A 26,965-nucleotide genomic window follows, 5' to 3' on the forward strand; every position below is an offset into this window, starting at 1 on the left:
TAAGGAAGAAAGAATCTCTGGCCTGTTTCACGTACCCAGCATTTGCTTAGAAAATGCTTCATTATCTTATTAAGGTAATCTCTTGTCTCTCCACATCAATTTTAAGTGTTAAAAAGACAGGATTATAGTTCTTCCATATTTTAATTTGTTACTTGGTCTCTGTCTGTGTATGGGAGAGACAAGCCTTCTTTTCAATAGACATAGTGTGATTTTCCTGTTTGGAACATCCATTCATTTGCCTATGATATGAGTTTTTTTTTTTTTAAGGGATAGAGTCTCTGATTATTATGTTCAGTTGTTCACTGTTCACTGTTCAAGACCTACATCTTTAGCTCATTAACTCCCCTTCTCTGACCATCAGTTCCGATCTGTAAATTAAGGAAAGTTGATTTTATAATTAAAATCAACTAACATTTACTGACTAGTTACCATGATCTAGGTACCTGGTTAAATGATTTCTACATATTACTTTATTTATCATTTTTCTAGAAGAGGATTCCCTTATTTAAAGAATTTAATTAATTTCCCACAACCATTAGCTAGTAAGTAGAATGGTTGAACTAAAATCTAGTCCTGAGTAAAATCCTAAGGTCATGCTCAGAACTGCAACACTGTATTGCCTCAGTTTTAAAAGCTAATGGATACCAGGTTTTTCCCTGTTGTAGAATGTCTGAAAGTTATCATTACTTTTATAGCAGTAGAACTGAAGTTCTTAAGGCTATTTTTCAGTAATTAAAATTTCTGATGTGAAAAGAAATCCAGAAAAATGATTGTTTTTTATAGAACCTCAAAGATGAAACTCTTTAGGTGGGGAATCTTTTATCTAAAGGATACCTAAGTGAGCCATAAAAGTAATGAAGTTGGCAGGGAACACACAGAGCTCTGTGGGTTTCTTCCTCCCTCAGTTTGATGTATCCATGGAAGCCATTAACAGCTGCTGTCCCTTTTGGTTGACAATGATAAAAGTCTTGGTGACATTGAAGGCGGGGATGGGGAGTGGGGGGCAGTTTTTTTTTTTTCTCTTTTGACAGATTATATTCCAAGCAATGTGGTGAGAAAGGAAGGCAGGTAGGTGTGAAGTAAAAATAGAGCCCCTTTAATTTTGAAAACAGTGAGAGCAAATTAAAACACCAAGAACAAGAGCCAGTCCCAGAGCCAGTTTGTGACCCACACATTGCAGAAATAGATGTGGAAAATGGTTACAGAGAAATGTGGGGTGATATGGGAGAAACTTTCCTTCTCTCCCACATCGTTTACTTGTAAACTCCCCGTACTCACTCAGCCCCTACATGTGGATCATAGAAGATCTGGGGTTGGATCTGCTGGAGGTGTTGGCCTCATTTCTCAGCTTTGATGGTTCTGTGCCCTGTCCCCACACAACCACACAAATTCATACCAAGGTGTGCAAGACAAGGATCTATAGCACTCAGGTCAAGGATCATGGCACTCAGACCAGCTTTAGGCTGGGGCAGAGTATCTCAGGGAGATTTAAGACCTCTTGGGGAGGGGATCTTTTGCATCTTTTCTCACAAAAGTATAGTTTTCTCTGTATAATAAAAATAATCTTTAATTAGAGAAGAAATAGCTATAGGACCATGGGAAAGAAGTGCTAGAGACAAGTAGTTCATGTTTTGCTGTGGATGTAGACAGGTGAGATGAATGATTGAGAGTGCCAGGAGGATCCAGAAGATCAAACTCAGTTCAGTCTGTCCGTCAGTCCATGGTGTTAGCAAGCACCAAGCCATGGTCAGCCTCAGGAACCTAGAAGGGTATTCAAGTGGGTCCCCCGGTCTATATAAATGAAATATCACAGAACATCATAAAATCAAAAAGACAATTAGTGATACATAATCCCAAGGGTGAGACATTAATAAAGTTTAGAATAATCCAAAGGCTTTGGTAATCCAGCATGGTCCCCAGCTACCTTGGCACTTCTCTCACCCCCTCAGCTAAAGGAGGGGCAGGGACAACTTGAAACATATCCTCTTTTTTATGGAAAAACCCCACTTTTACAGAATATAAATATTGAAAGGGATGGGGATTGTGGCTAGGAGCTAACAGTGACATTAATAGTAATGTTAATGATGCCAGGTAGTATTTAGCCCTTGCTTCTAACCATTTTATGGGCATTGGTAATAATAATTTTTCCAACAAACTGGTGAAGTAGTCTTAATAACAATAACAATAATAAAATCAGCAGTGACTATTGTAGGCTTTCTAATTTCCTAAGAAAATAGAACATTAGCTAAAGGACTCCTGAGCTGTTACTTTATTAGTAAGTGCCATCTCAGGTAGCAGGAGTGAGGGACCATGGTGAGTAACTCAGGCAAGGAAGAAGAGTCCATACAAAGAGGCAATATCCATCTGGCCACCAGAGTAATTAATTTAGAAGAGCAACACATGAATGAGAATGGACAGAGGTAGGTCACAGATAGGAGGTAAGGCAGTGTCAAGATGCAACTGCCTAAATTTGATGAGAAAGCATATGGAACTGGATGGGAGGCGTGAGGTGCCAGGAGCTAGGGTGGTGTCTAACCCATGACTTCTATAGTTCCCCACTTACATCATGCAGATAATTTCCCCATATTACCAATGGGAGCAAATTCTTTTGTGTGTAAGTGTGTGTGTGTGTGTGCGCACGTGTGTGTGCCCATATGTGTGTAAGAACACTGTTTTCTCCATTCTTCCCCTAGAAAGGAATTATAAATCTAATCACTCACAAAGTCCTTTTCATGGTGGTGGTTAGCTGCAGTCTGAGTGACCTCAGGCAAGAAGGTTAGTGAAACGGGTACAATTTCCATTACAGGAGCTTTCCTGAAACCTTAGCTGACATTTCCATTCTCCCTTTTCTATAACCAATTTCTTTCAGCCTCAGTCATCCCTTTTGGCCAGTCTGGGTTGGTTAGCTTTGGGATAACAGAGACCTTCAGCCCCTAGGGGTCTGAACTCTTAATTTCTTTGCCCTTGTTTAGACATGGGTGATACATTTGCTCTTTGTACTGACACCTTGAGTATGGAAATAGGAATAAGTACTCCAGAGCACGCCTTGGATTCCAAACATATTCTTCCCTGTTCCCTTTGGATGGGAGCACACTTGGCTCCTCATGTAACTCTTTTGCTACCTCAGTAACTCCCTGTGTGTCTGCTGGGCCGCTGACATGAAGAGCGAACTGATCAGGTGGTGGTCTCAGCTACAAGTTCATTAGACTCCTGACTGTGAGTCTCATACTGCTGCTTCCTACTTCCTTCTCTGAACCAGAATTTTTTAAAAAAATATTTATTTATTTATTTTAGATTCAGAAAGATGAAGAGAGAGAGAGAGAGAGAGAGAGAGAGAGAGAGAATGAATATGAATATCCTAACCATTGATTCACTCCCCAAATGTCTACATATATAGTTGGGGCTGGACCAGTCTGAAACGGACCAGGAGGCTGGAATGCCATTCAAGTGTCCCACATGGGTGACAGGGACACAGTGCCTTAGCCATTTCCTATTGCCTCTCACGGTATACATTAGCAGAAGCTAGAATCTAGAGCTGAGCTGGCATTTGAACTTAGGCACTCTGATACGAGGTGGAGGTGTCCCAGTGAGTGTCTTGCCTGCTGTGCCAAATATCTACCCCTAATCCAGAATTTCTAACTCAGTAGAATCTAAAGTCATGAGGATAGAAAGCACAAATGAGACAGAGCTCATGGTGCAGCAGTTTTATTAGGCAATGCTTTGGGTCACCACCTATGGTGAAGGAATACAAAGGAACCAGGATTGGGCAGACAGAGAACTTGGACTGTGCTGCAACACAGCAAAGGCCCCATCCTCCCTACAGAGAACTCAGCAGATGGAAAAGCCTGTCAGAATTCTTTTAAGGTGGAGTAAAAAGGCTGCCTTTATACCTCTAGGGGCCCATGCACTTCAGCCATATTCTGCTGCTTTCCCAGGCCATTAGCAAGGATCTGGATCGGAAGTGGAGCAGCCAGGACACAAATCGGCACAAATATGGGATTCTGGGATTCCAGGCAGTGGTTTTACCTGCTTCACCACAATGCTGGCCCCTCCTTCATTCTTGAAATGGAATTTGGGCGGTATACCATAGCATACACCTCAGTGAACTTTTAAGAACATCCAACCATTCTACAAGACTGGCTGTTTCAGAGAAGAGGGTACATGGAGAGAGCATCATTTTTGCTATCAGGGGAGTTCCTCAGGTTGGCAAAAAAATTATCTGGGGTCTCATGTTGATAGATGAAATATTCTGTAAGCTCTAAGATAAAGGGGCTGGCAGAGACACTGAGGATAAGGAAAACAAACTCTTAGCTGGAGAATGTCTATTACAGTAGCGTGATCTTTTACTTTTCCCAGGGTGTAAGGGCTATAATGTGTACAGCAAGTGGTTGGTTTTACTCCTTGAGGAATGATTCCATATCAAATTAGATATGATGTGCTGGCAGGGGGCAGATCTGCCTTGGTGAGAGGGAGCCCATACTGTTGAACCCTAACATAACCTCCACTTTTGGCATTACATGCACTGTGTTCATGGGCACATTGCACAAACACCAGGGTGGCCAAGAAGAGAGACGTGGAACTATCCACAGGTGAGTTGTTGTCTTTGGTTATTGAGTTTCCTCTCTGCTTATTTCAGAGGATTAACATGAGAAATAGATGTCCATTCCATAAATCCACTCCTGTAACTCTTCCCCCAATACTCTTGTCTGCAGTCTTCCAATCTTGTTACTTAGAGGTCCTCAACCACTCAAGCCATTTGCCACCACTCCAGGAGCTTGCAATACTTTATTCTAGCCATTTCTCTCTGCATACAAATTGGATCATCAAGTGTTCTGATTGTAGATATACTCACTAGGATAGCTTACTTTTTCCTTTGACCTTCGAGGCTACTCTTGACTGGGCTTGTATTATGGTAGTAGGCTGCTTTTTTGTTAACACCATCATATTTCCCAGTCCTTCTGTGAGCCCTTCCTGCTTTTTGCCCTTCTCTGTTGGTTATTATAGGAAACCCCCAATGAAGCCACAGTCATGAGTTTAAAAAGAGGCATAAGAACAATCAAAGTTGAGCACATGGGGTCTAGGCTCCCTGTTCTGCTGATTTAATCATGTTTTCTGGACCTGTTCCATCTCCATTAAGGCCCAGTCGCACTCTGGGAACTACTTTTCAAGTGGCACATAGTTTTCTGCTGTAGACTGCTCAGCTATGCTCCAAAATACTAGGGAATCTGTACTAGGCTCTTTTATTTGGGCTTTCCAAAGATTTTAAATTTTAGATTTCACATGATATGCTAAGAATACTTTTAGTAACATTCAACCTTTTTTTTTTTTGAAAATATCTTTTTTTGAAAGGCAGGGTACAGAGAGGGGGAGAGAGAGAGTGAGAGGGAGAGGGAGAGTGAGAGTGAGGGAAGGAGGGGGAGAGAGAGAGAGAGAGAGAGAGAGAGAAAGTAAGTAAATTTTCATCTGCTGGTTCATTCCCTAAATGCCCACAACAGCCAGGGCTGGGCCAGGCCAAAACCAGAAACCAGGAACTCCTTCTAGGTCTCTATCTCCCCTCCTATTGGGCAGGGACCCAAGTACTTGGTTCACCATCTGCTGCTTTCCTAGGTGCATTAGCAGGAAGCTGGATTGGAGGCAAAGTGGCTAGATCTTGAATGGGCACATTAATATGGGATCCAGATGTCACATGTGGCAGCTTAACCTGCTGTACCACAACGTCATACACATCTGAGCAGGAAGGTGACTTAAACCTGGCCTGTATCTCATCCAAAATTGTCAGATAACTGACACATGGTGTGGGTGTGCTAGTATTTTCAAATGTGACATGTATGACCTCTAAAATCCAGAGACAACCAAACATTTAGTATAGGAGGTAAACATTGAAACAATGTCTTATAGAGGGGATGTCATGGCTTACCCTTGGCAGTTGCTTAAAACTGCTGAAGTGGCAGGGCCCTATGTCTTCATAGGGCTTTTCTTGTACTTTCTACCATAATGCATATTTCTTAGTCAACCAAAGTATTTTATGCATCAGTTCTGCTAGTGTGATGTCATCAGTTTAGAGGAACACTACTATGTTTTGTGTAGTATCAAGATGATCAAGATCCCTTTTGATTAGATTTTGACATAACAGGAAGTTAGGTTGGCCCTTAGGTAAGATGGTTGATGTAGTCTCTCTACTGATGGGGTTACAGAAGAACACATCTCTAGATCTGTACTTGCACAGCAAGTGCCCAAGGCCATATCGTTTTGCTGCAATAAAGATACAACATCTGGAAAGAGCATCTGTACATCTGTGCTTGAGGCTGCTACCTGGTTAAGCTTACAGCAGCCAACCGTCATCTGTTGTATTTCATCAGGTTTCCCAAGGGGTCAAAACACTGAAAGGATTTATGACAGAAAGTGTGGTTCCTGTTTCTTTTTATTTGATCAATCATTATTATTTTTTATTACATTAATTAATTAATCATTAATCCACTCACCTAATGTCTGTAATGGCTAGAACTGGGCCACAACGTCATACACATCTGAGCAAGAAGAGGCATAAGAACAATCAAAGTTGAGCACATGGGGTCTTGGCCAAAGGTGGGAGCCAGAGGCTCAATCTGGGTCTCCCATGAGGGTGGTTGGACTATTAAAAGACTCAACTATTAAGCCATCACCTTCTGTCTCCCAGGGTGCACAGTAGCAGGAAACTGGAATCAGGAGCTGGAGCCAGAAATTCACCCCAGGCGCATTGATATGGGATGTGGGCATCTTAACCATTAGGCTAAACACCCATCCACCCCTTTTACTCTCCTCTCTTCTCTTCTCCTCTCCTTTTTCCTTCCTTCCTCCCTTCTTTCCTTCCTTCCTCCCTCCCTCCTCCCTCCCTCCTTCTCTCTCTTCCTTCCTCCCTTTCTTTCTTTTTAAAAAATTTATTTATCTATTAGAGAGACAGGTTACAGACAAAGAGAGGGAGAGACAGAAGTCTTCCATCTGCTGGTTCACTTCCTAAATGGCCACAATGGATGGACCTGGGCTGATTGGAAGCCAGGAGCCAAGAGATTCTTCCGTGTCTCCCACATGGGTACAGGGGCCCAAGAACTTCCATTGCTTTCCCAGGCCATTAGCAGGGAGCTGGATCAGATGTGGTGAAGCCAGGACTGGAACGGGTGCCTATATGGACTGCAAGCACCGCAAGCAGAGGTTTAACCTACTATGCCACAGCGCCAATGCCCCATGCCTTTTCTTTTAGGTCTTACAGGGACATGCTAGTCTCTGAAATTCCTCTCGATACATAGTGTTGTTTCTGACTTATGTCGGCTAAGACTGGGGTAGCTTCAAGACTTGGTCTATCCTATTATAATGGCTCTTATTCCATAAACTAGAGAGTGAACATGAGAACTCTTCTAGCTGCTGTCTATTTATTTGATTGTAGACCTGGGAATTGAGGAACAACCACAGGACATGTCTGCAGTCCCATTAGACCCTCTCTGAAATGGCCTTGCAGCAAAACTTCGTTTATGACCTGGCTTCCATGGGGATTCACTTTAACCAGAGAATAAGGGTGATGTTGTGGGTTTTTTATTATTAATGACAATTCAGATCTTTTATTGCACAATCTTCCAAGAATCTGAATACTCTGGAAATTTGTTTCTCTGGTTTACAGTTACCTTTGCAAATGGTTTCAGATTTTTGGAGGAAGAATAGGGGAAATACTTTTATGTAAACTTGTGATGGGTTCCATGGCTTTTCCTTAAGAGGATCTTCTTTCCTTTTCAATTAGTGGGCTCTGAGTTTATGAACAAGAAAAGAACATGAAAATAAAGATGTTAAGGAAGACAAGGGGATAGAAAATTTCAAGGAAATGTTTTTACACGCATCAGGTTCTTCCATCTTCTGGTCACATAACTAAACTCCTTTTCTCCAGCAGTCAGGTGGTATGGATCGGATCCTGTTCAGCAGAACACAGAGAATAATGTTTACCTACAACGCTTGCTCTGCAGCCGTCTGCTGTGTGATTTTCCACCTTCCTACTTCGCTGAACATAGGGAACAGAATAGGAAGATGGGGAATATCAGGGACACATTTTTGCCTGATTCCTCTTTCCCCCTTTTCCCCTGGGTCTGCTTCCTAGTTCTTTGACCTCCTACTTGTTTAATATCAAGTAAAGCACTCATTTTCTCAGAGTTTAGTTATATCACCTGTGAGATGATGCATTGGATAGGCAGTCTCTAAGTGCCTTCTCACACCTATGCTTGTATGAATACTGAGTATATCCTGGCATTGACCCATGGGAAGGACCCTTCCCAGTGGCCTTTTCCTTTAACACATGCCAAAGGCACTTCTGGTTTGATTGGTTTTGCTGGTGGTGAGAGCCCTGGCCCTGACTTTAATAAATCCCATTCCCATTTTCATTTTAAATTCTACTGCAAACTGATGCTAGTTTGGGGCCTTGATGTTTCAGGAGAATTGCAGCCTCAAGGAAGCATAGTGGGATGTCCTTAATCCGCAGTAGGCCTTGTACACTTAACTCCTTCCAGAAAGCCTGGATGAGCACTCAAGCAAAGTTTCTATGAATGGAACTTTTATGCTTAACATCTTCTACCGAAATAACATTTTCTGATCTTAAAAGAAAATCTCTGAAGAACAAATAAAAATGTTCACACCAAGGAAGAACACTTTATAATTATAATTATGTTACTCTAAAAGGCTATAATAAACTTTAAGCAAGTGCTTCCTATTTTATTTTCACCGCAAACAATTTATAAGCAGAACTGTCCTCTTGACATGATAATGAAAGAGCAGTCACACATGTCAGCTGGGGCAATTATGTTCTTCAGATGTCTGCCATAAGTGTATGATTCCTTCCTGCTGACACCTTATCAACTGTGACATGCATATTAAAAAGAACACCCAAGAGAGCTAACTTTAAAAAGCTGAGTACTTTCAAGGAGTTTCATCTGTGTCAAAAAGCCTTGTATTTCATCTTTTGCCACCTCTTTTTCCCTTGTGCCTCAAATGGAGAGAAAATGCAAGAATGTCTATCTGGATAGTAAGCATTGGCTAGTGATTCAGTACCTTGAAAATACACCTGGCTTGGCTCAATGAATATGGAATCTGGAGTCAGACAGATGCAGGCTCAAATCGCAGTTCTCTTATTTTCTGCCTTTTTACTTTGGTCAAAAGGAAATTCTTTTTTCAAAAAAAAATTGAGAGAGAGAGAGAGAGAATGAATATGAATCTTCCATTCAATGGGTCACTCCTCAAATGGCCATAATAACCAGGGCTGGACCAGGCCAAAGCCTGGAGCCTGGAAGTCAAGCCAGGTCTCCCCCATGGATGGCAGGGACCCAAGTATTTGAGACATCATCTGATGCCTTGCAGGGGTACGCATTAGCAGGAAGCTGGCATTGAGAGTGAAACTGGGATTTGCATCTCAGCTCTCAGATATGGGATATGGCATTGCCAAATGATTTCTCTTAACTGGTGTTGTCAAATGCCCACCCCAGGGGAGAAGCTCTTTGAGCATCCAATAAACTGAGATAACATATCGACTGTATTACTAGGCTTGTAGGGAGACTAGAATGAAAGAGCGAGTACTGGGGCTCTAAGCTTAGGGTCCATCATGTGAATGCTGAGATATGTACTCACAAGCCTTAGCAGGGCTCAGAAGGTGCCTGCTGTTTGTGTGCCTTGGCTGTTATCTAGAGAGACCCTACACCTCATGGCCGTTCTGCTGATGAGGGGAGATGGGGGTTGAGAGGGGCCAGATGGTGCTTTGCATCTCAGTCAAGCTCCAAAATTCTCCAGTTTACACATATTCTCTCTGCCTTTTCTCTCCTACCTCTCATCTCTCAGGACCTGAGCCATGTGATCCAGTTCTTAAAAGTTCTCACTAGCCATAGGCAGCATCAACAGTCCACAGTGAGTTTCCTCTACTGTCCTCCTGCAAGGGCAGCTCCTTTGACTGTTAAATGCTATTCTCTTTTGGTGTCTGACCCCTGGGTGCCCCAGGAAACTGAACAGCCAGGCACCCTCATTCCTCCTCTCACATGATTGGAAGCAGAACATTTGGGATTTGAACCATACTTTGACATGGGATACAGGTGTTGCAAGCAGCAGGTCAAACCACTGTGTCACAAAGCTGGGCCTTCTAGGGTCTGTTTTAGGCAGATACAAGCACTTCTTGATGAAGAAAAGTTCAAGACCCCTCTGTAGGCCATTCCAGGGCATGGTTACCTGGATGTTCAAGGAACGTCTTTGTTGTGATCAACCTCAAGTTATTGACGTCTCCAATCTGCCCTTCTCTTTTAGCTCCTTTTTGGCACTGAGTTCACCAGGTACCCAGGCCATCCTTTTCTAGCCTTGATTCATTTTTCAGGAAGGACAGTGGATTCCATTGGAATCTGTTTCTCTGTTCTGAATCTGTCCAGTTTGTCCAGTTCTCTTTTAAAGTTTGGTGAATAAACTGCACAATCTCCTAAGGAGAGTTTGGTGTATTAAAGAAGCATTAGATGTTGGCTTTTGACCATCATGTTAGTTTGTTACACCACTAGAATCTCTGGAAAGTCTTACATGTCTTTCCTGCGAAAGCATTGTCAGATAATTGAAATCTCTTACCATGGTGGTTGACATCTGCTTGTCTCAGAAGTAATTGTGTTATTCATTTTAACTTGTGTGGATGGGTGTGTGTATTAGGTGGGAGAATTGACCATTTACTCTTTTTTTTTTTTTTTTTTTTTTTTTTTTTTTTTTTACAGGCGGAATGGACAGTAAGAGAGAGAGAGACAGAGAGAAAGGTCTTCCTTTGCCATTGGTTCACCCTCCAATGCCCGCCGCGGCCGGCGCACTGCGGCCGGTGCATCGCACTGATCCGAAGCCAGGAGCCAGGTGCTTCTCCTGGTATCCCATGGGGGTGCAGGGCCCAAGCACTTGGGCCATCCTCCCTGCACTCCCTGGCCACAGCAGAGAGCTGGCCTGGAAGAGGGGCAACCGGGACAGAATCTGGCGCCCCTACCAGGACTAGAATCTGGTGTGCTGGTGCCGCTAGGTGGAGGATTAGCCTTTTGAGCCGCGGCGCCGGCCCCATTTACTCTTGAGTCACTTTCTTGTCCCTTAGTAAAAGCATAGCAGAGAATCCATGAGATATCAAGTTAGGAGTACTGGGTTCTTGTCCTGACTAAAACCAACTTCCTGTGCCATCTTAGACAGGCAGTGACTCAGTCTCTTTGGGTCTTAGCATCTCCACCTGTAAAACGGAAGTCTGAGCTTGAACTGTAAGGTCCCTTCCAATGTTAGAATTTCAGGAACCAGTTCTGTTTTACAGTTTATGCTTGTCCTTTTGCAAATTAACTGCTGGTATCTACCAGGACCATGTTTAGAGTGTGACAAATAGGAAGGATGGTCTCAGATTTCAAATGTATGTGTGTGTATGACTGCTGTGGGAGTCAGGAGGGGACTGGAAGCAACACAATTGCCATACATCTACCCACAAATTGAAATGTAAGCTTTTATTCATTAAATAAAAGTTAAAAAAAAAGAGAACAGAGGGAAAAAAAAATGTAAGCTTTGCTTCATCCTGGCCTTCCCTCCTCTCACCGTCATCTAAATTAGGACCAAGCGCCTGATAGCAATACCTCCCTTCTGTATAGTCCATGCATTTCTTCTGTACACATCTCCCTTTAAGATTGTCCTTGTCCACTATCTCAACCAAACTTCTGTAGCCTGATGCATGAGGAGGATCAGTGGGTTGTTCAGGCTCACCTCTCTGGGGAAGGAGCTGATGATTTCTTTGAGGAAGTGTGGTTTCATGACCCCTGTTGGTTCAGATTCTGGAGACGCAGACTTGGGTGTGGTCCTTGGCTCCACCACTTGCCAGCTATGAAATGCACTTGGGTCACTCATTTCATATTTGTGGTTTCCCATTTGATCGGTGAGGAAAATAACCTGTGTAATGTTGCTGAAGTGGGCAAGGATGAAGGCTGGGTAATTCCTAGCACATTGTGCTTACTCCTCTTCTCCTCTTTTAAGAGATTTATTTATTTGAGAGGCAGAGTGTTTTTGTGGGGAAAGAGGGAGAGAGAGAGAGAGAGAGAAAGAGAGAGATCTTCCATCCACTGGTGTATTCTCCAAATGGCCACAAGGGCCAGGGCTGGGGCAAAGCCAGGATCCTGGAACTCCATCCAGGTCTCCCACGTGGATGGCAGACACACATTCACTTTGGCCATCTTCTGCTGCTTTCCCAGATGCAAGAATGGGGAGCTGGATCTGAAGTGGGGCAGCTGGAGACACAGCAAACCATACTTAATGGGATGACGGCATTTCAGGGAACAGGTTAACCTTCTGTGCCATAACACACTGGCCCTCTCTGTTGGAAGTGGGCTCTAGACTTCATTCTGGAAACAATAATCCAAGAAGGTCCCTTCAGGTAGATAACAAGCAATACCCATGAGAGTTCTGTGATCCAGACCAAGTTCTTACAGTTTGCCTCTGAAAATCTCCTGGAGTTCAGACGCTGAAGCTGCACTGAGTCCAAGAAAGACTTATTTCTGGCTCCCCAATCCCTGCTGTCCTTTAGATAACCCATCCTTCTGTCAAATAACGCAGTGTGATTTGTAGCTGTGGATGCTATTTAATTGCTTTTATCAGCCCGTAATTTTCTGAGTGATTATATGAGTAGATCACCTAGAGTATGTGATATTAAGCTGACTTATCAATCAGTCTTCTTTTTTTCCTTTCTGAATCAGTCCTGATATTTGCTCTTTTCTAAAATATAGGGAATTCTTTAATGGAAATAATATGTATGTGTATAGATATGAAGCAGTAGCTTGAGAGTGATGTCCACCCATTAAATCTCCCATTACCACCAGTCTGTGCAGTGGAGTGACCTGGCATATAAGGAAAGCCCCTTTTCTTGTCAGTTTGGAGGTTTGCAGTGAACAAGGGAGAAAGCCAACCATCTGTTGTTAATATTATACAGGTTGGCATTTATTGAGTTTTTCTTCTGTCCTAGACTTTGTGCTAAATACTTTATATGACTGATCTCATTGAGTGCTGGAAGCATCCTTCTGAGTTAGATTCTATTTTTTATCCTTATTTTACTCATGAGCCTGAGTTCAGTTCCAGGCTCTATGTCAGAGGAGGGTGAACTTGGCCAAATTCTGAATAGAGTCTCCAGATTTCAACTAGACAATAGACTTTATATAATATCACCAGGAATTAGCAAAACCCAGAAATGGCCTAGGAATCATTGATGGAGTTAAAGAATTTAGAATTTAGCAAGTGAAGTTATCACTAGAGATCACGTGATCTAGGCCCTTGGTGTAAGGCCCTTTTTGGCATCATTGACGTGTTTCTAGCTTCCAGACCCACATGTTCAGGAGTCCTTGGCAAGGGCAGAACCTGCAGGACAGCCAAAGAGAAAATGTGGGATCATTGCAAGTGTTTCATGAACTTTTGGTTAAATATGAGCATTGAGTAGGTACAACTTTGTGCCCCTTTTGGGCTGACTTACTATAAGTCCACAGTGTGTGACAAACACAGGGCTGACACACGCATGAACACAGAAAGTGTTCAAAGAAGGGTACAAGGCAGGAGGAGTGGTGTATGGAGACTGAGGTAGCATAAGGATTTAAAATGTGAACTAAAATGTGAGGAAGAGACCATGGGGCTAATTTGGTGGGAGCAACTCCACCATCTCAGCATTTCAAGTTAGAATAGCAGTTCATGATGGCTATAAAAAAAAAACCCAAACAGATGTCAGTCACTAGTACACCAAAACATCTGCAGTACACTGATAACATAGTACTCAAACAGAACAAATGTATGTAAATAAACATTTTTAATCCTCCTATGTATTAAGAGGTCTGGAATTCTTATTAGACGCTTTTCCTAAGTCAACACATACCTTTTTCCCCTTCCCTCCACAGCTTCTGTGAGACCATTCTTTTCTTTTTCATATTTTAAAAGATATATTTTGTTTTTATTTGAAAGGTAGAATTACGGAGAGGGAGAGAGAAGGTGGTTTTGAGTGGGGAGCTTTTCCATCTGCCGGTTTACTTCCCAAATGGCTGCAACAGCCAAGGCTGGGCCAGCCTGCTATCAGGAGGCAGGAATTCCATCCAGGTCTCTGAGTGGGTGCACAGGCCATCTTCCACGGCTTTCCCAGGTGTATAAGCAGAGAGCTGGGTGGCAAGTGGGGCAGCTGGGTTTCAGACTGGTACTCATATGGGATGCCAATGTCACAGGTGGTGGCTTTACCCCCTGTGGCACAATGCCTGCCCTAAGGCCATTCTTTTCTAACTGATGGCAAGTCTGGTGGTTTCTTCTCCTAAAATTTCACTAACTATGGAATATCACAAGCTAATCAGTCCTAACTACTTTCTCTAATGACATTTTGATTCTTGAGTATAAAGGCTAGGTAAGTTTGACATTTTATGCATTGAATATAATTAATCCATCAAGAAGCCTCCTTTTAATTTTTAGCTCACATCAACTTAACAATTCTTTCCAGCAGTAAAATCAGCAGGTGGTTGAGAAGGGAGTATAAACCTGTTGTGGAAGTTTTTATATGGGCTATTTGAAATTTATCTTATGAGGACATGTAAGTGGCATTAACAAGTTAGTTTGAATGATTTATTTTAAAAGGAGAGAGAGAAAGAGAGAGAGAATCTTCCAATCAATGGTTCACTTCAATTAAGGCTGGACAAGGCTAAATCCAGGAGCCAGGAACTCCACCTGTGTTCCCCACATTCCCAAATCCATCATCTGCTGCCTCCCAGATGCATTAACAGGGCGCTGGATCAGATGTGGAACAGCCAGGGCTGGAAGTAGCACACCAATGTGGACATCCCAAGTGGTGGCTTAACTCTGCACCACAAGCAGTGCCTAGTTTAGATAGTTGATTTGTAAAAATCAATTTATTTATTTTTAAAAAATTTGTTTATTTATTTTGAAAGAGTTACGCAGAGAGAGGGAGAGACAGAGATCTTCCATCTGCTGTTTCACTTCCTAAATGACTACAATGGCCAGAACTGGGCCAGGCTGAAGCCAGGAGCCAGGAGCTACTTCCAGGTCTCCCATGTGAGTGGCAGGGGACCAAGGGCTTGGGCCATCTTCCGCTGCTTTTCCCAGGCCATTTGCAGGGACCTGGATTGAAAGTCGGGCAGCTGGCACTTGAACTGGCACCCATCTGGGATGCGGGTGTAGCAGATGGCAGCTTTACTGGCTGTTCCACAATGCCGGCCCCAAGTTTACAGAACATAAACCCTAATTCTCACACGTAAATTGAAATTTAAATTATACAATTAATTGGGAGTGATGGTGAGGTTATAGAACCCAGAACCCAGTTAACTCAAAATCTGAAACTCCTACATTGTAAACAGAAGAGCTCCTGGAGGTGTATCATATTTGGGTGCATAGGTTCAGTGTTCTTACCCCTGGCTTAAGGAAACACTTCAGAGTTTGCGAGTAGTTGGAAGAGATGGCAGGGGAACATGGGGTAATTTTGGAGTTTCTATGTGAGCCAAGAATTTGGAGGTGTAGTCTGTACAAATATAACTGTTTCTCTGAAAAATTAATGGGTCAGGGCTGGCACTGTGGCGTAGCAGGTAAAGCTGATGCCTGCAGTGCTGGCATCCCGTATGGGCGCAGCTCTAGTCCCGGCTGCTCCACTCCTGATCCATATCCCTGTTAATGTGCCTGAGAAAGCAGAAGAGGACATCCTCTTAGGCCCCTGCACCCATGTGGGAGACCTAGATGAAGCTCCTGATTCATGGCCTCTGCCTGGCCCAGCCCTGAGTGTGCAGCCATTTGAGGAGTGAACCAGTGGATGGAAGATCTCTCTTTCTCTCTGCCCCTCTTTCTCTGTAACTCTGACTTTGAAATAACTAAATAAATCTTCAAAAAAGAAAACTTAATGGGACTGTTTACACATAATGGTAGAAATTGAGTTCATTCCCTGTCAAGCAAGACCAGCTTTTTTTTTTTTTTTATGACATTTATATTCTCACATATGGTTGGGACCAAACCTGTGTCTTTTGTTGTTTTGTTTTTGGCAAATTAATAACCTATTATTGTATTTATTAGCTTAATTAAATTTATTTATTTGAGAGGGAGTAATGGCTGAGGCTGGGCCTGGACTGAAGCCAGAGCCAAAAACTCTATTCGGTGTCTCCCATGTGGAATCAAATCACCAGAGCCATTACCACTGCCTCCCAAGGCCCTACTTTGGAGGCAGGAATTAAACCCAGGTATACCAATGTAGGACATAGGCATCTTAACTGCCAGGCTGTATGTCTGTTGCTAGTTAGTTGTAATATATTTATGGGCTATAAAGTGCTATTATAGTTCATAAACATGATAGGAATAGTTAAATCAGTCACCTCAAATGGTTGACACTTTTTGTGGTGAGAAAATTTGGAATTTACTCTTAGTGATTTTAAAATGTCCCATATACCATTATTTATTACGTGCATCGTGCTGTGCAGTAGATATAAAATAAACTCTATGCCCACTGCCTAACTGCGGCTATGTGCCATTTGGCCATCTTCTCCCCACTTCCCCCTCGCCCCCGCCCATTCCTGGTCACTACCATTGTACTCTCTGCTTCTATTCGATTATTCAAAATTCCACATATAAATAAGAGCACGTGGTATTTGCCTGTCCTTCTGTGTCTGGCTTATTTATTTAGTATAATGGTACTGATTCCACCCATGTTATCCCAAATGTTCTTTTGCAGGGCTGGATGGCACACATTCCATCGTTTATGTACCACATGTTCTGGATGCTTTCATGTGTCGCTGGCCATGTAGGTTGCTTCCACATCTTAGCTAATAACATGAGAAATACTACCGTGAACAAGGGAGTGTAGGTAGCTCTTCAATGTACTGATCTCAGATATTTTGAGTAAATTCCTGGAAGTGGTATTGCTGGCATGTATTTTAAACTCCTTGAGAAACCTCAGTGTAAGTTTTCATAATGGCTCTTCTAAGTGATATTCCCACCAATAATGTACAGAGGTTTCTTTTTCTCTCCATATTTTTGCTAATTCTGTCTTTTTTGTACAATGGCCTTTCTGACAGGCATGAGGTGATATCCCATTGTAGTTTTCATTTGCATTTCCCTAATGTTTAGTGACATTGGGCACCTCTTCAGTTACATATCTTCTTTTAAGAAATGTCTATTCAAGTCTCTTGCCTATTTTAAATTGGATTATTTCTTTTCTTGCTATTGAAGTATTTGAGCTCCTTATATATTTTGCCTGTTAACTCCTCATGAGAGGTATGGCTTGAAAAAAATTTTCTTACAGACTGTAGGTTGTCTCTCCATTCTCTTATTTCCTTTCCTGTATAGGGACTTTTAATTTTGATGTAATCCCATTGTCTGTTTTCACTTTTGTTGCTTATATTTTTGGGGTCAAATCTAAAAAAAAAATCATTGCCAGAAACAGTGTCATGTAATTCCCTTCAATGTTTTATTTTCAGAATTCACAGTCTTAGGTTTTATGTTTAAGTTTTTAATCTATTGTGAGCTGATTTTTATATATGGTTTGAGGCAAGCATTCCATTTCATTCTTTTGTGTGTGAATATCCAATTTTCCTAACACCATTTACTGAAGAGCCTGTCCTTTTCCTATTGCATGCTCTTGGCACCTTTGTTGAAAATCTATTGATTATACATGTATGGGTATATTTCTGGGACCTCTATTTTGTTCCTTAGGTTGATGTGTCTGTTTTTTAATCCAGTTTATGATGTCTTTTTTTAAAAAGATTTATTTATTTATTTGAAAGTCAGAGTTACACAGAGAGTGAATGAGAGGCAAAGACAGAGAGAGAGAGAGAGAGAGAGAGAGAGAGAGAGAGTGTCTTCTATCCACTGGTTCACTCCCCAGTTGGCTGCAATGGCTGGAGCTGTGCTGATCCAGAGCCAGGAGCTTCTTCCCAGTCTTCCCATGCAGGTGTTGGGTCCCAAGGACTTGGCCACCTTCTACTGCTTTCCAAGGTCTCGAACCAGTGCCCACATGGGATGCCGGCACTGCAGGCGGCGGCTTTACCCGCTATGCCACAGTGCTGGCCCTCATGGTGTCTTAATTACTATTATTTTGTAGTATATAGATGGTTTCCAACTTACAATTTTTTTATTTTATGATGCTATGAAAGCAAAATGTGTGTAGTAAAAACCATATTCTGAATTTTTTAACTTTTTGGTCTTTTCTCAAACTAGTGATACATGTATGATGCTTTGTTATGATGCTGGGCAACAGCAGTGAGCTGTAACTCCCAGTAAGCAATGCAATCAGGAGAGTAAACAACTGATGTTCTACAGTGTTCTATGTTGCTAAGCTATTTTGCTCAATAGAGTAGGATAATTAAATGCATTTTCAACTTATGATATTTCCGATCTATGATGGATTTATTGAGACATAACCCCACTGTAAGTCACAGAGCATCTGTAGTGTGGAAAGAGACAGTTTTATGCCTTCAGCTTTGTTCTTTTTGTTCATGATTGTCTTGGATATTTAGGGTTTCTGTGGTCCATATGATATTTTAGATTTTTTATTTATATGAAAAATAACACTGAAATTTTGATAGGCATTGCATGGATCTATATATTGCTTTGGGTGGTGTGGATATTTTAGTAATATTAATTCTTCCCATTCATGAATATGAGTTGTCCTATGATTTATTTGTGTAACTTTAAGTTTCTTTCATGAATGATTTATAGCTTTCAGTGCATAGGTATTTGACCTCCTTGGTTAAATTTATTTCTAAATATTTTATTTTTTATAGCTATTATAAGTGGGATTGTTCTCTTGATTTCCTTTATGGAAAGCTTGTTATTAGTGTATTCAAACATTATGAATTTTTGTATGGTGATTTAATATCCTGTAACTACCATATTCATTTATCTGTTCTAATAGCTCTTTTGTGAAATAGGGTTTTCTATATATAAGATTGTGTTGTCAGCAAAAAGCAGCACTTCTTTCTTTCCTATTTGGATGCATTTTATTCTTTCTGTTTCTTAATTGCTCTAGCAATGACTTTCAATTCTGTGTTGAATAGAGGTGGAGAGAGTGAGCATTTTTGCGTTGTTCCAGATCTTAAACAAAAACCAAACCCATAACTAGCAATGGGAGGAAAGACAAGGGAAGGTTAACAGAGGAGGGCAAGACACCTCATGGACAGTAATTCTCAGATCTGTTCCTTTCACCATCACCCCAGTTCAGGTTCTTATGTTATACTCAGTATGCATAATAGTGATAATAATAATGATAATGAAGATGATCCTAATACAACATGGCATTTAAATGCTTACTATTTGTCTTATACTGAGAGAGAGAGAGAGAGAGAGAGAGAGAGAGAGAGAGAGAGAGAGATGCATACAGACACAGAAATCTTCCATTCACTGGTTCACTCCCTGAATGCCTGCAACAGCTGGGGTTGAGCCAGGCTGAAGCCAAGAACTCTGAACCCAATCCAGGTCTTTCACATGTGTAGCAAGGACTCAAGTAGTTGTGCCATCATCTGCTCCCTCCCTAGGTGCACAGTAGTAGGAAGCTGCCCTCAGAAACAGAGCCAGGACTTGAACAAGTACTCTGATATACGATGCAGGCATCGCAAGTGGCATCTTAACGAATGACTGTGCAAGACACCCCAGTTTTGTACATATTACCTCATTTAATCCTCACAACCAACCTATGAGGTAGGCAGTATTTCATTGTCCATTTTGTAGATGTAGGAAGGCTTGGAGTGGTTGAATAACTTGCTCAGGTTCACACCATAAGTGTGAGGCAGGAATTCCAAATCAAACTGCTTGGCTCCAGAAACAAGTCCATCATCACTAAAGCTTTGTGATTTTATAACTCAATTTCTTCCCTCTTGGCTGGTCTTAGATTGCTGTCAGATTTAATATTCTTAAAATACTACTCTGAATGTTTTGTTACTCTGTTAAAAAGCCTTCTTGGCTTCTTCTCCCATACACAGTAAAGTGCTAACTTTTCAGCTGGGCAGCACACCGTCTGTCTCCAGTCTGGCTTGCCAGCACTGCCTCCCCTATTCCTCCCAGGGACCTTCCACTCCTGCCAGGCAGATCTGCTCACTGCTTCCAAGATCACCTCTCATTCTGCTCTGCCCTGAGCTCACCAGGTGCTTTCCCTATTGTTATGTCTTTGGCGATGTCACTCCATCTTCTCCTTTCTAGCATTTAAACTCAGTGTGACACTTGGACTTGGCAGGAGTGCTCAGGACATGATGGGGATCTAAGGCATGCCCAAAGACCTGTGGATGTTTAGCCTGAAGGACAGATGTCTCACGGGGACTAAACCAGCCCTCTTGAATTAGAAGTGCGCTCTGAGAAAGGTTTAGAGTAGTAATATTCAGCTCGAGGCTGTGACAGATAACGTGGAATCTATTATTGTATTTAGACGTAGATGGAAGCTAGTATGTCCTTTCATCTTTGAGAAGTTCCGATTTCTAGATTTAATGTCATTAAGGAATAGGCTGTCCTTTCATCAGTGATCAAACTATATTTTGTTGTTTACTGCTTCTCCACAAAGATCCTTCTGATAGGTCAAAAACAGATACAAAATTCAAGTTCTTTCTCAATTCCATTGGCTCTTACCTTTGTTATCAGCAGAAGGTGTCTGAATTAAGGGCTATTAAGTTTCAGTATTCATAAACTATGTGCATATATTCACTTACTATGGTAACAAATGGTATTCAGCAATTCACAGCATGACAAGTTGTGCATACTTATAAGTCGAGGTTAGGAACTTTCAGGAAAGTCCCAACACATTGTGTCATGATTAGTTATTATCTTTTTTTTTAAACTATGATAACATAACATTTATGAGGTACTTATAATAAAGCTTATTTTAACTAAAAAGAATCATTGTTACCTATTTGGCATCATTATCTGTTTAGTTAATTGTGAGGATTGTTATATTAACATTGTGGTATTTTAAGATATATATTTGCTTAATAAATATTTTTCACTTTATTTTTTAAAGATTTTTATTTATTTGAAAGTCAGAGCCACACAGAGAGAGGAGAGGCAGAGAGAGAGAGAGAGAGAGAGAGAGAGAGAGAGAGAGAAAGAGAAAGAGGGGGTCCCCTATCGCTGGTTTACTCCCCAACTGGCTGTAACAGCTAGAGCTACGCTGACCCGAAGCCAGGAGCTTCTTCCAGGTCTCCTAAGTGGGTGTAGGAGCCCAAGGACTTGGACCATCCCCTACTACTGCTTTCCCAGGCCACAGCTGAGAGCTGGATTGGAAATGGAGCAGCTGGGACTCAAACCGGCGCCCATATGGGATGCCAGCACTGCAGGCGGTGGTCTCACCTGCTACACCACAGCACCAGCCCCAACATTTTGCACTTTAAATTTGCCAGTAACAATACTTTGAAACCATATGTTCAATTCAAATATGAGTTATCTTTTCTGCTGTCAAAATGCCCCCATTGCTACGTGTATAATTCTGTACTCTTTCTGTACTATTTCCAAGCTGCTTTCTTATTCAATGGTTTCATCACTGTTCCCGAGATTATCCTGTTGGTGAAACACTTTGTTCTCTGGGGTCTTTTGTGTCTGCTCAGGTATGCTTCTGATGAAAGGATCTACTTAGTGCTTATTTTTGTAACAAGGATTCAAAAACCAGATGGGTTCTTGAATGAAATGGACTTTGAGTATTATTTTGGATTTTGAGAAGATTTTGTGCTTTTTCAGACTTCTACAGTGAAACCTGGTGGCCCCTCACTCTCCTGAGCTGAGAGCTCTGGTGGACTGCATCCCATCGTTCAGCATTCCCAGGGTTTTCTCTCTACCCATAGAAGCTACCATGTGATTAGGAACTGCACTGGCAGGCTTCCCTTGGATACGAAACATTGGAAATGTGTATCCAAAAGAGAAGGAAAAGGAGATGTGTTACTTATTTCATGAAAACAATTTAATTTCTACAGCTATTTGTAATTGTCTCTTATAAACAAGCCAATAAGATCAGCCAGAGCTGTGACAGAGTAGTTTCAAAAAGGAATGATTATTCACGCAGATAACAGCAAGGGATTCCAACAGAGCTTTATTTCATACTATTATAGACTTTCCCTAAAAGAAACAGTAATCTTTGTGAGGAGCATGGGGAACTATCTCTTCAATATAAATCCAATTTATTTTGGCCAGTTGATTGGTGTTTGCAGCCAGATCATTGAACATGATATTAATTATTCATTAAGATATGTAAAAGAACAGAATTTGTATTCTCATGCAGTCAAAATTGATGAGGTTTTGCATTTGTGCTATCGGAAGAGCTTACAACTCAATGCTAAAACTCAATATAATCTTAATAAAAAATTTGAAAAAGGCACCAATAATTTCAGCTTTCTCATATCTAGAGAACATTTATTTTATTGGACCCTCATGTCCTAGTAAAAGTGTATTGAAATATTCTTTTTACATATAATCATATGGTTATGGCTTTTTAAAAATCTCAAGAACATTTTTAATGAAAGGTCATAATCACTATAATGGAGCTTAAAAAGATTGCAATTTGGAGAACAAAATTGCAACTCATATCTTTATATGAGACATTTACTGTAGCACGTATTTCAGCATTTTGGTTCTCAGAAAAGAAAATATTGGGACTGTAACCATGTTTAGTAGAAATTCAAGTAGTGTTCCCATAGATAAGTATCACTGAGCATAAAATAGATTTGTCTTCAATTGGGAATATAATCAGAGATACAGCTGAAAGCCAGGCCCTGCCACTACCATGCCCTCCATCTCATCAGAGCGGAGAGGAGCTAGGAAGGTACATCCAATATCCTGGTGCTTCCCTGAAGAGATCAGCAGTGGCCAATGACCATTTGATGTTTTTCTATACCATGTTCTGAGAGCTGAAATGAAATTTCAGTTTCAAAGACTGCATATGTTTTGGAAGGAGATACTTCTGGGGGAAGGGGTGTGTGTATGTGTGTGTGTGTGTGTATCTGATAGGTTCCCCTGGCCACAAGGAATAGAAAATCTATACTCCTGCTGACTTAAACAGTAGGGTAGCATGGCCTACTTCACAGGGAGACCAGAACCAGAGCAGGCTCCAGGCACAGTGATCAGAAGATCAATGATGATAGTAAGGACCCTGGATTTTTCCACTTTTCTGCTTTCCTTCCTTTTAGGTCGTTTCTTGTATGGTTGTAAAATTACCAATGGCAATCATAATTCTGTATTCAAAACCAGCAGAAAAAGACATTCTCTGTGTATGGATGTATGTTCCTCCTTTTGGTACAATTGGCCTATCCTCAGCCATGTACAATGATGGGAAAATGATGTGTGCAGATTGGGTTGCATTGACCAGAAGTTTAGGGAGTGGGAGGATGTCTGGGTTCTCTTAGGAAGGATGGAAAGAAGAGATGGATGTTGGGTAAAGAACCAAAGTGTCTTCTACCACAAAAAAAGACTGTTTTTCTTGACTTGTGGGAAGCTTGCTTCTGGCAGACCATTTGTTCAGGTTCTTAGCTCTGTAGTGTGTCTTCCCATCTCCATTCCTTTCTCCCTCTCAGACATATTGCTATGATGGCTTGATAATGACCTGTTACTTACTGCATGTTTTATGTTTCTCAACCCTCTTCAGGTATATTTATTTTCTCTAACTTACAGGCAACAGAACACTTATGACCCATGGTATTCAACTTTTTCTCTAGAAAAGTTGTAATAAAATGTGTTTATGCCAACTCTATGTGAGTTTATAATTTTCCATTCTTGGATATCATCAAATTAGAAAATCGGTTAAGAAATAATAATGTGCTTTCTTATTTTAAAATTTATGCTTTGAGGATTTTTCAAATTAGGTTAGATTGTAAAACATAATTTGTTTACATATTATTTCTTAACAATTATGTTTGACTTTTTCTAATTGAGATTCTGAATTTTTATATGCCTTTTGCCTGTGTCCTTTTCATGAGCCTTTTGCTTATTTACCAATTGGGATGAAATTATTTTCTTGATGAATTCCCTCAGTGTCCCAAAGTTTTTACCTCTTCCTGAACCCACTGTGCTTTTTGCCCTGTGACCTTGGAGATCCTCCTAGAAAAGGAAACCATTTCCCATCCCACATTTACTTGTCCATTTTATGTTTCTAGAACAAAATAGTGGCAGCTGGGTAACTTGTAAAGTTTGTTTGGCTCATGATTCTGGAAATTCTGGCGATGGTGCTGTTGTCTGGGTGAAGGCCCTTTGCTGTGTCACAGTGTAGCAGAGGAGAGGAAAGGGAATCACCTATGGGTAGCATGTAGAAGGGGCCAGAAACATGGAATGACCTCACTTTAGAACAACCCCACTCTTGCAAGAACTAACTGTGAGATATCAACATTAATATCTTCTAAAGGTGGTATCCCCATGACCTCATTACCTTCCACTAGGCTCCACCTCTTAAAGGTCCCATTGACTCAATTACCACCACACTGGGCACCTAACTTGCAGCACGCAAGCCTTCGGGGCCAAACCACATCCACACATAGCACCACCTGAGTTACTCTGGGCAACAGAATGAGGCGGAAGTGAGGTGTATCACTTTCACGCCTAAGCCCCCAGTATCCTTCCCTGTGTATAGTTCTGCTTTTCTTCCTGCCATCGCCACAAGTGCCTGCCAGGACTGCTGGAGGAAGAGAGACAAGTGGAGAGGGGGAAATATTATTGGACTCCAAGACATGAGCTTCAACAAACCGGAGATCAGCAGAGCCAGCCAGCTAACCCCGAGTGGGCTCAGCAGGAGCAATGAATGCTTGTAGTCCTTTCAGGTTCTGGTTATTTGTTAGGTGGCATTGTTACGGTGATAAATAACTGGGGAAACCGTTATCCTTGTTCATCTATTACAATATACATATATGTTAGATTTTGTCATACAATTTTGCTTGAGATGTTTTGACTTATAGAAAGTTAAGAGGTTGATATAGCTAATATTCTTTTTCTCCTTAGGGAGTCTTTCTATTGTTTCAACATACAGAAAATCCTGTACAGAGAAATAAAATAATTGTGAACATTCATTTACTTTTGCAGTTTAAATTTTGCACTACATTTTACACATCTCTGGGTTATTTGGTATGACCTCAGGATCTAGAATTTTTTTTTTCAAAAATGTGTTTCCGAACTAGTTCAATCTTTTCCCAGTTAAATTAATGAAACTATCTCCATATATTTGGCTCTTAGATGTATACTGACATTTACATTTAAAATATTATTTATCATGGTATTTTACACATTGTAATTTTACAGTGTGGTTTACCATTTGTAAGGATTTGATACCTCTCATTTTTGAAACTAGCAAAAACAAAATTCAGAAATGTCTTTATAGATAAAGTAAAGGAAATTCACAGATATCCTTTAGCTTACGATGACTCTGCAAATCGGGCCAGCGCCAAACACGGCCATGTATAACGTGGGGCCAGCCTTTTCTGTGAGAAACCTGCAGGCGTGCGTGCAAAGGTCTGGGAAGAGTGACACATTTGCTCCGCTGTCCTGGGCAGCTCACGGCTTTCTCCAGTTCCTCCATGGCACTCTTTTTATTTTTTTAGCTTTTTCACCAAAGCACCAACTGCCTTTTCTGCTCATTTCTCCCCATCACCTTGCTTCCAGCCCAACAATCACTTTACCGCTGGACTAATAAAAGAAAACAAGCTGGCCATCAACGTCATTTGATACAAACCTTCAGAGTAATCAAAGTCAGTGGCTACTCAAGTTCGTATAAACCCATACCGCTATAAGAGAGTGGAGAGTCCAGACTTATCTCCAGTATTAGTGCCTCATCATTATGATTTTGATCCACAACACAGCCTTCTGGAGAGTCCAGACTTACCTCCACTATTAGTGCCTCCCACTATCTCCAAACAGCCCCTATCCCCCATTCCTCTGCTAGCTGCGCATGCTCCAATTCCCTGGCAAGTTCTGGACCGGGAAGTCCCTTTCAGCTCCCAGATGATACACCTCCTCCTGATGGAGGAGATAATCAGATGGGACAAGATAATTCACAGCTGATGGATATGAGCAGTAGTATGATTCCTCAGATTATGCCCAGTCTATCCAGCAGAGATGTTCAGCCTGTTGCCTATGAGGAGCCCAAACATTGGTGTTCAGTTGTCCACTATGAGTTAAACAATTGTGCTGGGGAAGCTTTTCATGCATCTTCTACTAGTGTGTAATTAGATGGATCACACACCCTTCCAATAACAAAAGTAGATTCTGTTTGGGGTTATTGTCAAATGTGAATCGTAATTCGATAATTGAAAACGCTAGGCAACACATTGGAAAAGGTGTTCACCTGTATTGTGTTGGCAGGGAGGTGTATATGAAATGTCTCCGTGACAGCAGCATATTTGTACAGAGTAGGAACTGCAACTTGTATCACGGCTTTCAGCCCACCACTGTCTGTAAGATTCCTAGCAGCTGCAGCCTCAACATTTTTATCAGTCAAGAGTTTGCTCAGCTTCTGGCCCATCTGGCAATCCTGGGTTTGAGGCAGTGCACCATTCTAATGAGTTTTGTCAAGGTCTGGGGAGCAGATATCACCGGTACGATGTCACCAGTACCCCATGTTGGATTGAGATTCACCTTCCCGGGCCTCTTCTGTGGCTGGATAAAGTCTGTACTCAGATGGGCTCTCCTCTGAACCCCACATCTTCTGTTTCATAGTGCAGAAGTATTCTTTTCAATTACATTATTAGTGGACTTGTTTTAATGTTAGAGAAACTTTCAGTACAGACACTGTGAGCATACATGGAAAACAGATATTGCAGCTTATTTTTTCTACATAATAATGACCAATACACTTGTATTCTGTGATGAATCTATGTTCGTATTCATGTTCTTGTGATAAACTCTCAAAAGTGTTGTGAAAGATGCAGAGTATTATTCCCCAGGTCAGAAGTTTGCCTTGATGCTAAACTGGAACTTGCTTTTGCTTTATTGTCCCAACAATTTTTTGTTTGTAAAGTTTATAAAA

The 26,965-nt window shown here is 41.4% G+C and overlaps 1 pseudogene; it reads left to right on the plus strand.

The window, feature by feature from the left end:
- Nucleotides 1–2,310: 2,310 nt before the first annotated feature.
- On the plus strand, nt 2,311–26,655 carry LOC149123096 (SMAD family member 5 pseudogene; annotated as a pseudogene).
- Nucleotides 26,656–26,965: the final 310 nt, after the last annotated feature.

Source organism: Oryctolagus cuniculus, chromosome 12 (genome assembly GCF_051225735.1).
Source record: "Oryctolagus cuniculus isolate XC-2025 breed Fujian yellow rabbit chromosome 12, ASM5122573v1, whole genome shotgun sequence".
Lineage (NCBI taxonomy): Eukaryota > Metazoa > Chordata > Mammalia > Lagomorpha > Leporidae > Oryctolagus > Oryctolagus cuniculus.